This window comes from Otolemur garnettii, unplaced genomic scaffold (assembly GCF_000181295.1).
Source record: "Otolemur garnettii isolate 467f Iridium unplaced genomic scaffold, OtoGar3 scaffold00025, whole genome shotgun sequence".
NCBI lineage: Eukaryota > Metazoa > Chordata > Mammalia > Primates > Galagidae > Otolemur > Otolemur garnettii.
The window spans coordinates 20,500,749-20,511,697 of record NW_003852420.1 but is presented as its reverse complement, the minus strand read 5'-3'; positions in this window follow the sequence as shown (position 1 = coordinate 20,511,697).

The following is a 10,949-nucleotide window of genomic DNA, read 5'->3' as shown; positions in this document are numbered from 1 at the left end:
GGCTCAAGCGAGTCTCCTGCCTCCGCCTCCCAAGTAGCTGGGACCACAGGCGCCCGCCACAACGCCCGGCTATTTTTTTGGTTGCAGCCATCATTATTGTTTGGTGGGTCCGGGCTGGGGATTCAAACCCACCACCTTAGGTGTATGTGGCTGGCGCCTTAGCCGGTTGAGCTATAGGCACCGAGCCGTCGTCGTTTTTTTTTTGGTAGAGATAGAGTCTCACTTTATTGCCCTTAGTAGAGTACAGTGCCATCACAGCTCACAGCAACCTCCAGCTCCTGGGCTTAGGCACAGCCTCCAGAGTAGCTGAGACTACAGGTGCCTGCCACAATGCCTGGGTTTGAACCCGCCACCTTTGGTATATGGGGCTGGCGCCCTACCCACTGAGCCACAGGCGCCGCCCCACTGGCATTGTTTTTGAATACACATCATTTCATTGTAAGGTTACATTTGACATTTTCTTATACGTGTGTAAGACAGTCTCACCCTGTTGTCTGGCTTGAGTATAGTGGCTTCATCACATCATAGCTCACTGCAGCCTTAACTTCTGGGCTCCAGGAATCCTCTTGTCTCGGCTTCCAGAGTAGGTGGTACTATAGGCAGTTACTACCATGTTTGGCTAATTTTTCTTTTTTCCTTTTTTTTGAGACTGAATCTCACTCTGTTGCCCAGGCTAGAATGCCATGGTTATCAGCCTCACTCACAGCAACCTCAAACTCCTAGATTCAAGCAGTCCTCTGCCTCATCCTCCCCAGCAGCTGTGACTATAGGTGGGTGCCTTCACACCCAGTTAACTTCTTAATTTTTTTCTAGAGAAAGGGTCATTCTCTTTTTTAGGCTGGTCTTGAGAGCTCCTGACTTCAAGCTCCTGCTTGGCCTCACAGGGTGTTGGGATTATAGGCTTGAGGCACTGCACTCACATTCAGCCTTCAATCAACTGATTCTTAATCTTCTGGATCTGCTAGGGCTTAGCCACAAGGGTCTTTTGCTGTGACTCCCAAGACCATGAACCACTCTTAGCTCTCACACATGCATTCCCCTCCCCGCAAACAGCAAATCTGTAGGCCCCTCAGAGGTCCTGGGAAATCTGAGTGGGGGTAATGCAAAGTCAGTAGTATTCAAGGAAAAATAACAGCAGCACCAAAGATACCCAGACCCTATTGCTTTCTCAGGCTTGGGGAAACTCATCAACCCTTCTCTGATGGGCCCACTTCTGCCACTATGAGCTGGGAGCCCTAAGCTGTGGAGTAACCCAGCACAGTAACCAGCTCCTGGATCCTGGCCTTAGTAAACAAAAGCCCTGGCTGGGGGATGGCTTCTGGTGCCTGGCAACCTCTGCTTTTGGCTGGGCAACCCCACAGCCTTTAACAACCTCAGTCCCCACCCCCAGGCAGGAAGGAGGAAACATACCCACAGCAAGGAGACGAGAAAATGCAAATTACAACCTCAATATGTTTCTCAGCTATATCTGTGGTGGCGACAACAAGCTGAGGCTCTAAACAAAAGGAGAAATTCTGGCTAGACTTCAAGAAAGACTTCCTGGCCTACCTGGAGGAAGACTAAGCACAGGAACTGTAAGGGTAAGTCGTCCCCTCCCTATCCACCTGGGCTGCCCGAGGGACCACTGAAAGCTGACATGCCTCCCCCATGCTCACGTAACTTCTTGCAGTGGCTTCCTACTGCTACATATGAAGTCTTATTAATAGCTGAGTTTCTGGACCTTGTTAGGTAGGAGTTCTCATATTTTACAGATGAGAAAACTGAGGCTCAGGGAGGACAAGTCAGTTACCTAAAGGCATACTGCTAAAGTAATCAGGATGGGATATGAACTGAGATCTGATACCAAAGCCTGTGCTCTAGGTCCCAGCTCTCATCTCCACCTGACCCCAGTCTACCTCCCCCATCCTCTCCCTAAAGGAGAGTGTGAGGCCAGGTGCGGTGGCTCACACCAGTAATCTTAGCACTTTGGGAGGCCCAGGCAGCTGGATTGCTTGAGCTCAGGAATTTGAGAACAGCCTGAGCAAGAGGGAGACCCCCGTCTCTAAAACTAGCCAGGCGTGGTGGCGGTGCAGTGCCTGAAGTCCCAGCTACTGGGGAGGCAGAGGCAAGAGAATTGTGTGAGCCCAAGTGTTTGAGGTTGCTGTGAGCTCTACTGAAGGGGACAAAGGGGACAAAAAATAAATAAATAAAGGAACGTGTGCATGCGTTTATTGATAAACTACAAAACAACAAACTTGTGTTAGTTTTTTTTTTTTTGGAGAGACAGATTTTCACTTTATTACCCTTGGTAAAGTGCCGTGGTGTCACACAGCTCACTCCAACCTCCAACTCCTAGGCCTATGCAATTCTCCTGTCTCAGCCTCCTGAGTAGCTGGGACTATAGGCGCCTGCCACAGTGTCCAGCTATTTTTCTTTTGCAGTTCGGCCAAGGCTGGGTATGAATCCGCCACCCTCGGTATATGGGGCTAGCACCCTACTCTCTGAGCCACAGGCGCAACCCAAACTTGTGTTAGTTTTTACTATGAGAAAATACACACACACACACACATATATATACATATTTTTTTTCTTTTGAGATAAGGTTTCACGTCATTGGAGCTAAAGTACAGGAGCCTCATCATAGCTCACTGCAGCCTTGAACTCTTGGGCTCAAGTGATTTTCTTGCCTTAGCCTCCCAAAGTGCTAGGATTGTAGGTATGAGCCACCTTGCCTGGTCCCATAAGAATATTTTTTCTTTCTTTTTTTTTTTTTAGAGACAGAGTCTTACTTTATCATCCTCAGTAGAGTGCTATGACATCACCGCGCACAGCAACCTCCAGCACTTGGGCTTAGGCAATTCTCTTGCTTCAGCCTCCCGAGTAGCTGGGACTACAGGCACCAATCACAATGCCCAGCTATTTTTTTGTTGCAGCTTGGCTGGGGCTGGGTTCGAACCTGCCACTCTCAATATATGGGGCTGGCGCCCTACTCACTGAGCCACAGGTGCCACCCCCCGTAAGAATATCTTAAAACTTAGTGATATTGAACTTTTTCTCTTTAGGTAAGATAAAAAGTTTTCAACCTCAGTATTACTGATATGTGTATATATCTGTGTGTATGGATATATATATACACACACACACACACACACACACATATGGGGTTTTTCTTGAGTCCTGGGTAGAGGACTGTGGTGTCACAGCTCACAGCAACCTCAAACTCTAGAGCTCAAGCATTCCTCCTGCCTTAGCCTCCTGAATAGCTGGGACTACAGGTGCCCACCACAATGCCCAGCTGCAGATTTTCAACTTTTTTTTTTTTTTTTTGGAGACAGAACCTCAAGCTGTCCTCCTGGGTAGAGTGCCGTGGCATAGCTCACAGCAAACTCCAACTCCTGGGCTTAAGCAAGTCTCCTGCCTCCGCCTCCCAAGTTGCTGGGACCACAGGCGCCTGCCACAATGCCTGGCTATTTTTTTTCGGTTGCAGCCATCATTGTTGTTTGGCGGGCCAGGCTGGATTTGAACCTGCCACCTTAGGTGTATGTGGCCGGCGCCTTAGCCACTTGAGCCACAGGCACCAAGCCCAGATTTTCAATTTTTAGTAGAGATGGGGTCTCTTTAGCAGAGACCGAATTCCTAAGCTCAGGCAATTCACCCCCTTGGCCTCCCAGAGAGCTAGGATTTCAGGCATGAGCCACTGTGCCAGCAGCACTACTGAGATTTTGATTAGGGTTGCTCTTTGTTGTGAGGGACTGTCCTGGGCGGGACTGTTCTGTGTGCTGTAGGATGTTTAGCAGCATCCTTGGCCTCTGCCCAATAGTAATATCCCTCCCCTCCCCAGAGTTGTAACAAAAAAAATGAATCCAGGCATTGCCAAACATCCTCTGAGGGACAGAATTGTCTCTGGTTGAGAAACATGGAATTAGACCAAAGATAAAAAAGCACCTACTGCAACAAAGGAGTTCTTGGGCATAAATAAAATGTACCAGAAGTACCTTTGGGGAGATAGATTGGCGAGGTCCAGGTGCCTGCTTCTGATACATAATCTGGTGAGGGAGGTGGCTTTAAGGTCCTAATCTGAGTTAGGAGCAGGGCCTGTGGTTGTCTTCTGAGGCCTGATGCTTTGACTTTCTGAGGAAAGCTTTGCAGGGACCCAGGACTAGCAAAGTAGGCTCTAAGGGCAATGCCTGTGACTCAGTGGGTAGGGCGCCGACCCCATATACGGAGGATGACAGGTTTGAACTTGGCTCCAGCCAAACTGCAACAAAAAAGTAGCCAGGTGTTGTGGTGGGCACCTGTAGTCCCAGCTACTCTGGAGGCTGAGGCAAGAGAATCACCTAAGCCCAGGAATTGGAGGTTGCTATGAGCTGTGACGCCACAGCACTCTACCAAGGACAATAAGGTGAGACTCTGTCTCTAAAAAAAATAAAATAAAATAGCTAGGTGTTGTGACAGGTGGCCTGTAGTCCCAGCTACTTGGGAGGCTGAGGCAAGAGAATCACTTAAGCCCAGGAGTTGGAGGTTGCTGTGAGCTATGATGCCATGGCAGGCACTCTACCGAGGGTAATAAAGTGAGACTATCTCTCTTAAAAAAAAAAAAAAAAGTAGGCCCCAAAGAGAATAAGTATTACTACATTCACTGCCACCTCTTGTGGTTGTGGGGACATCCCAACTGCAAGAGGAACTTGCTTGGAGCCAAGGGTGGAGAGAGTGGCAAAAGGTAGTAAGTGCCTCCATAGGTGGGGATGGAAAGGGAAGTGGATGAGGAGGGGGCTGGAAGTGCATCTGAGAGGAGTGCTACTCAAAGTGTGTTTAGTACACTGGTATTTTTCTGGTCCCCAACAGATGGAGAATGTTTAAAAACTTTTACAGTTGGGCTCAGTGGCACATGCCTATAATCCTAGCTACTCACGAGGCTGAGACTGGAGGATTGCTTGAGCCAAAGAGTTTGAGTCTAGCCTGGTCAACATAGCAAGACACTATTTCTAAAAAATGAAACAACAAACAAAAAGTTAAAAAACAACAACAAACTTTTAGACTGGGCACAGTGGCTCATGCCTATAACCCTAGCACTCTGGGAGGGCAAGGCAGGAGGATTTTCTTGAGCTCAGAGGAGTTCGAGACCAACCTGAGCAATAGTGAGACTCTGCCTCTACTAAAAATAGAAAAGTTAGGCATTGTGGTGGGCACTTGTACTCTCAGCTACTCAAGAGGCTGAGGCAGGAGGATTGCTTGCACCCAGGAGTTTGAGGTTGCTGTGAGTTAGGCTGAGGCCACAGCACTGTAACCTGGGGCAACATAGTGAGACTCTGTCTCAAAAAAAAAAAAAAAACTTTTATAGCAATGAAACTAACTTTATGTCTGTTGAATCTAATAACAAAAAATGCATTTTGTATGTCTTTTTGAATTTCATTTTTTAGTAAGCCACTTTTATTACATTTTATAAAAGACTCAGACTATGATAGATTGGAAATTAAAAACAAATAAACAAAAAGGATCCTGGTCTTTCATCATACTTGAGAAGCTCTGTTCTAAAAACCATCTCTTAACCCTTACTGCATATTAGAATCCCCTGTGTTGGGCCAGGCATGATGGCTCATGCCTTTAATCCTACCGCTCTGGGAAGCCAAGGCAGGAGGCTTGCTTGAGGCCAGGAGTTTAAGGTTGCAGTGAGCTCTAAATACCCAACTGCACTCCAGTTTGGGTGACAGAGCAAGACCCTATCTCAAAAAATTAAAATAGAGCTCGGTGCCTGTGGCTCAAATGACTAAGGTGCCAGCCACATACACCTGAGCTGCCGAGTTCAAATCCAGTCCGGGCCTGCCAAACAAACAATGAGGGCTGCAACCAAAAAATAGCTGGACATCGTGGTGGGCACCTGTGGTCCCAGCTACCTGAGAGGCAGAGGCAGGAGAATCACTTGAGCCCAGTAGTTGGAGGTGGCTGTGAGCTGTGATACCATGGCACTCTACCCAGGGCAACAGCTTGAGACTCTGTCTCAAAAAAAAAAAAAAATTAAATTAGGTATGGTGGCTCATGCCTATAATTCTAGCTAGCACTGGGGAGGCCAAGTGAGAGGATAGCTTGAGCTCAGGAGTTCAAGACCAGCCTGAACAAGAGTGAGACCCTGTCTCGACTAAAGATAGAAAAACTAGCCAGGTGTTATGATGGGTGCCTCTAGTCCCAGCTGCGTGTGTGGGAGGCTGAGGCAGAAGGACTGCTTAAATCTAGGAGTTTGAGGTTGTTGTGAGCTAGACTGAGAGCACAGCACTCTAGCCTAGGCAACAAAATGAGACTCTGTCTCAAAGAAAGAAAAGGTTGGCATTTTTAAAATGTCATTGTTGAGGCCCCCTCCATACATACTAAATGAATCAGAATCTGGAAAGTGAGGCACGAACATGGACATTTTTGGAAAACCCCAGGTGGTTTAATATATAGATAGGTGGAGAATCTCTGCTTTACAGAAGTGTCAGTTTTGGAAACAAAGGATGAGAATCTTTGGCAATGGTTCCTAAACTTGTCTGCACATTGGAATCACCTAAGGAAACTTCAAAAAGTAGTAATGTTGGCTGGGTGTGGTTGCTTACACCTGTAATTCTAGCACTCTGGGAGGCCAAGGTGGCCAGTTTGAGACCAGCCTGAGCAAAAGCAAGACGCTGTCTCTGCTAAAATAGAAAATCTGAGGCAAGAGGATTGCTTGAAGCTGGGCGTGGTGGCTCATGCCTGTAATCCCAGAGTTTAGGAGGGTGAGGTGGGTGGATTGCTTGAGCTCACAAATTTGAGACCACCCTGAGCAAGAGCCAGTCCCCATCTCCAAAAAATAGCCGGCACTATGGCAGGTGCCTGTAGTCCCAGCTACTTGGGAGGCTGAGGCAAGAGAATTGTTTAAGCCCAAGAGTATAAGGTTGTTGTGAGCTATGACACCATGGCACTCTACTGAGGGTGATATAGTAAGACTCCATCTCAAAAAAAAAAAAATAGGGTGGCGCTTGTGGTTCAGTGGGTAGGGTGCTGGCCCCATATACAAAAGGTGGCGGGTTCAAACCCAGCCCTGGCCAAACTGTAACTAAAAAATAGCCAGGTGTCATGCGGGTGCCTGTGGTTCTAGCTACTCGGGAGGCTGAAGCAAGAGAATCACTTAAGGCCAGGAGTTGGAGGTTGCTGTGAGCTGTGATGCCACAGCACCCTACCGAGGGCAACATAGTGAGACTGTCTCTTAAAAAAAAAAAAAGTTAATGCCTGTGTCCCATCCCCACAGACTGATTTACCTGGTTTGGGATGTGGACTGGATGTTGGAAATTTTTTTTTGAAGGAGGGGGAATGAGGTCTTGTTATATAGCCCAGGTTGGTCTCAAACTCTTGGCCTCAAGTGATCCTCCTGCCTCAGTAATCTCACCCAGCATCTGGGATTAAAATTCCAACACTGCTCGAGTTGGAAACCTATAATCCTAGCACTCTGGGAGGCCAAGGTGGGTGGATTGACTGAGCTCAGGCGTCTAAGAACAGCGTGAACAAGATCAAAACCCCATCTTTACTAAAATTGGAAAAATTAGCTGAGCATTGTAGCAGTGCCTGTAATCTCAGCTACTTGGGAGGCCAAGGCAGGAGAATCACCTGAATGCATAAGCTTGAGGTTGTTGTGAGCTATGATGCCATGACACTCTAACCTGGGGTACTAGAGTGAGACTCTGTCTTATTTATTTATTTATTTATTTATTTATTTTGAGACCGAGTCTCACTTTGTCACCCTCAGTACAGTGCCCTGGTGTCATAGCTCACAGCAACTTCAAACTCTTGGGCTCAAGTAATTCTCTTGTCTCAGCCTCCCAAGTAGCTAGGACTACAGGTGTCCACCACAATATATATATATTTTTGAAGACAGAGTCTCACTATGTTGCCCTCAGTGGAGTACTGTAGCGTCACAACTCACAGCAACCTCAAACTCTTGGGCTTGAGCGATTCTTTTGCCTCATCCTCCCAAGTAGCTGGGACTACAGGTGCCTGCCACAATGCCCAGCTATTTTTTGTTGTTGCAGTTGTCATTGTTGATTTAGCTGGCTTGGGCCAGGTTCAAACCCCCCAGCCTCTGTGTATATGGTTGGCGCCCCACCCACTGAGCTATGGGTGCTGCCAACCCAGCTGTTTTTTCTAGAGACAGGGTCTTGCTCTTGTATAGGCTGGTCTCGAACTCCTGAGCTCAAACATTCCACCCACCTTGGCCTCCCAAAGTGCTAGGATTACTGGCATAAACCACTATGCCTGGCGGACCCTGCTATTTTTTAGAGACAGAGTCAGGCTGGTCTTGAACTACTGAGCTCGAGCAATCCACCTGCCTCAGCTTCCCAGAGTGCTAGGATTATAGGCATGAACAACTGCACTGGCCCCCAAAATGAAATAAAATAATAAAATAAAGTAAAATTCCAACACCGGCCTGGCTGGGTGTTGGGATTTTACAAAATCCTGAGATACTTCCAGTGTCCAGACAAGTTTGGGATGCATCAGAGTAGGATATTCCCTGATGGTAGATATTGGCAGAGTGGCAAAGGAGCGCTTATCTCCTGCTGAAGCTCAGCAATTAAGGACCTCCTATTGCCAATGATTAACAGCAAAACAAGCCCCTGTTACCTTGACCAGAATGTTCGGTTTGCTTCTGGAAAGCAGAGATGGAGGTGAAGCCACTTTGGGCAGTGTGAGCAACAGCAGTGGTAGCTGCTCCTCTCGTCCACAGAGCCCTTCAGGCGGAGAGCATCAGACAATGGTGGCAGTTGCAGCCTCTTTTGATTTCCTTTCTCACCTCCCTTCCATCCCTGAGATCCTCTTGTACACAATAGACAGTTCTTACAGCTCCTCTCTCTTAGCCAGGACTCCAGCATAGAAGTGACAGAAACCCAACCCAAACCAGCTCATTTGTGGGCTCATGGCGTGGGGAAGTCCAGAAGTGTTAACTTCAGGCATGGCTGAATCCAAGAGCTCAACTGCTCTGCCTGGGAATATGTCTTTCTGGACTTAATGGCTCTGCTCCCCAGCTCTGTTAGCTTCATTCTCAGGAAGGATCTCTTCTAACAATGGCCAAGATGACCAGGGTCTCAGACTTCATTCCCTCTGTTCTCCTGGTTTGAACTGTCTGCTAATCACTGTGAACGAGGAAATGAAATATGCTGGGCTGGACGCGTGGCTCATGCCTCTAATCCTAGGACTCTGGGGGCTGAGACAGGTGGATTGCTTGAGCTCACGAGTTCAAGACCAGCCTGAGCAAAATTTGAGACTCCCGTCTCTACTAAAAATAGAAAAACTGAGACAAGAGCATCGCTTGAGCCTAAGAATTGGAGGTTGCTGTGAGCTATGATGTCATAGCATTCTACCCAGGGCCACAGCTTGAGAATCTGTCTCCAAACAAACAAACAAACAAAAAAAACCCAAACAAATGAACAAAAATAAAAGAAGTGAAATATGCTGATCAGCCAATCACCTGCTGATAATCTCAGAGGATTATCAGAGTTCTGTGACCAGAGGAGGAAGAGTGGAAGGATGCTAAGCACGCAGAGTGACAGGTGGCCATTCTGTGCTCCCAGGTTAGCAGAGGGATGTGATGTGAGAAATCAAAGTCTGAAGAACGTAGAGTAGGCGTCGGAATACTCCCGAAGGAGGGAGGTGCTGACCAACAAGATAGGCCTTTGACAGGTGGTACTCTGGGGAGGACAGGCATGAGCAGGCTCAAGGAGGCAGGAAGCCCAGGGTATGCTCAAGACAGGCACATGTGACTGGAGCAGTGGGTATGAAGGAGTGATGGCTGGTAAGACATGGTGGCCAGAGGGTGGAAAGTCTTGGGCTTGTCCTCCACTGTAAGGGCAATGGAGATCCTCTGAAGGTAAAGGTGAACCTGGAGAGATAGTCAGAGGTTAGACCATGCAGGGCCTTGTAGACTACACTGAGGGATTAGGGTTTGATCCTGAGGGTGCTGGAGCCAGGGAACGACACAACTAGAATTGTACTTGAGGCAGTGCCCCTAGCTCAGTGGATAGGGTGCCGGCCACATACACCGATGCTGGTGGGTTCAATCCCAGCCCAGGCCTGCTGATACAACAATGACAACTGCAACAACAACAACAACAACAAAAAAATAGCTGGACATTGTGGGGGGTACCTGTAATCCCAGCTACTTGGGAGGCTGAGGCAAGAGAATTGCTTAAGCCCAAGAGTTTGAGGTTGCTGTGAGCTGTGATGCTACAGCACTCTAACAAGGGCCATAGCTTGACACTCTGTATCCAAAAATAAAATAAATAAATAGAATTGTACTTGAGAAACAGCAGTCTGACTACCTTTGGAGAATGACCTAGATGGAGAGAGGATGGTGGCAGGGAGGCCTGGGAAGAGAGCTTATCATAGCCAATACTTTGTATGCTTCATTCTGGCCCAGACACTGTTCTAAGCATGCTAAATATTTAAGACATGTGAAGGGGGAAAAAAAAAAGACATGTGAAGGGAGCCTGGGACAATGGCTTGCTCATGCCTAGCACTCTGGGAGGCTGAGTCAGGTGGATTGTCTGAGCTCAGAAGTTCAAGATCAGCCTGAGCAAGAGCAAGACCCTGTCTCTACTAAAAATAGAAAACTAGGCTCAGCACCCATAGCTCAGTGAGTAGGGTGCTGGCCACATACACTGGGGCTGGTAGTTCGAGCCTGGTCCAGGCCTGCTAAACAATGACAACTGCAACCAAAAAATAGGCGGGGGTTATGGTGGGTGCCTGTAGTCCCAGTTACTCAGGAGACTGAGGTAAGAGAATGGTTTAAGCCCAAGAGTTTGAGGTTGCTGTGAGCTGTGATGCCACAGCACTCTACCAAGGGCAACATAGTGAGACTCTGTCTCAAAAAAATAAATAAATAAAAATAGAAAACTAGCTGGGAATCATGGCGGGTGCCTGTGGTCCCAGCTACTCAGGAAGCTGAGGCAGGAGGTTTTCTTTTTTTTTTT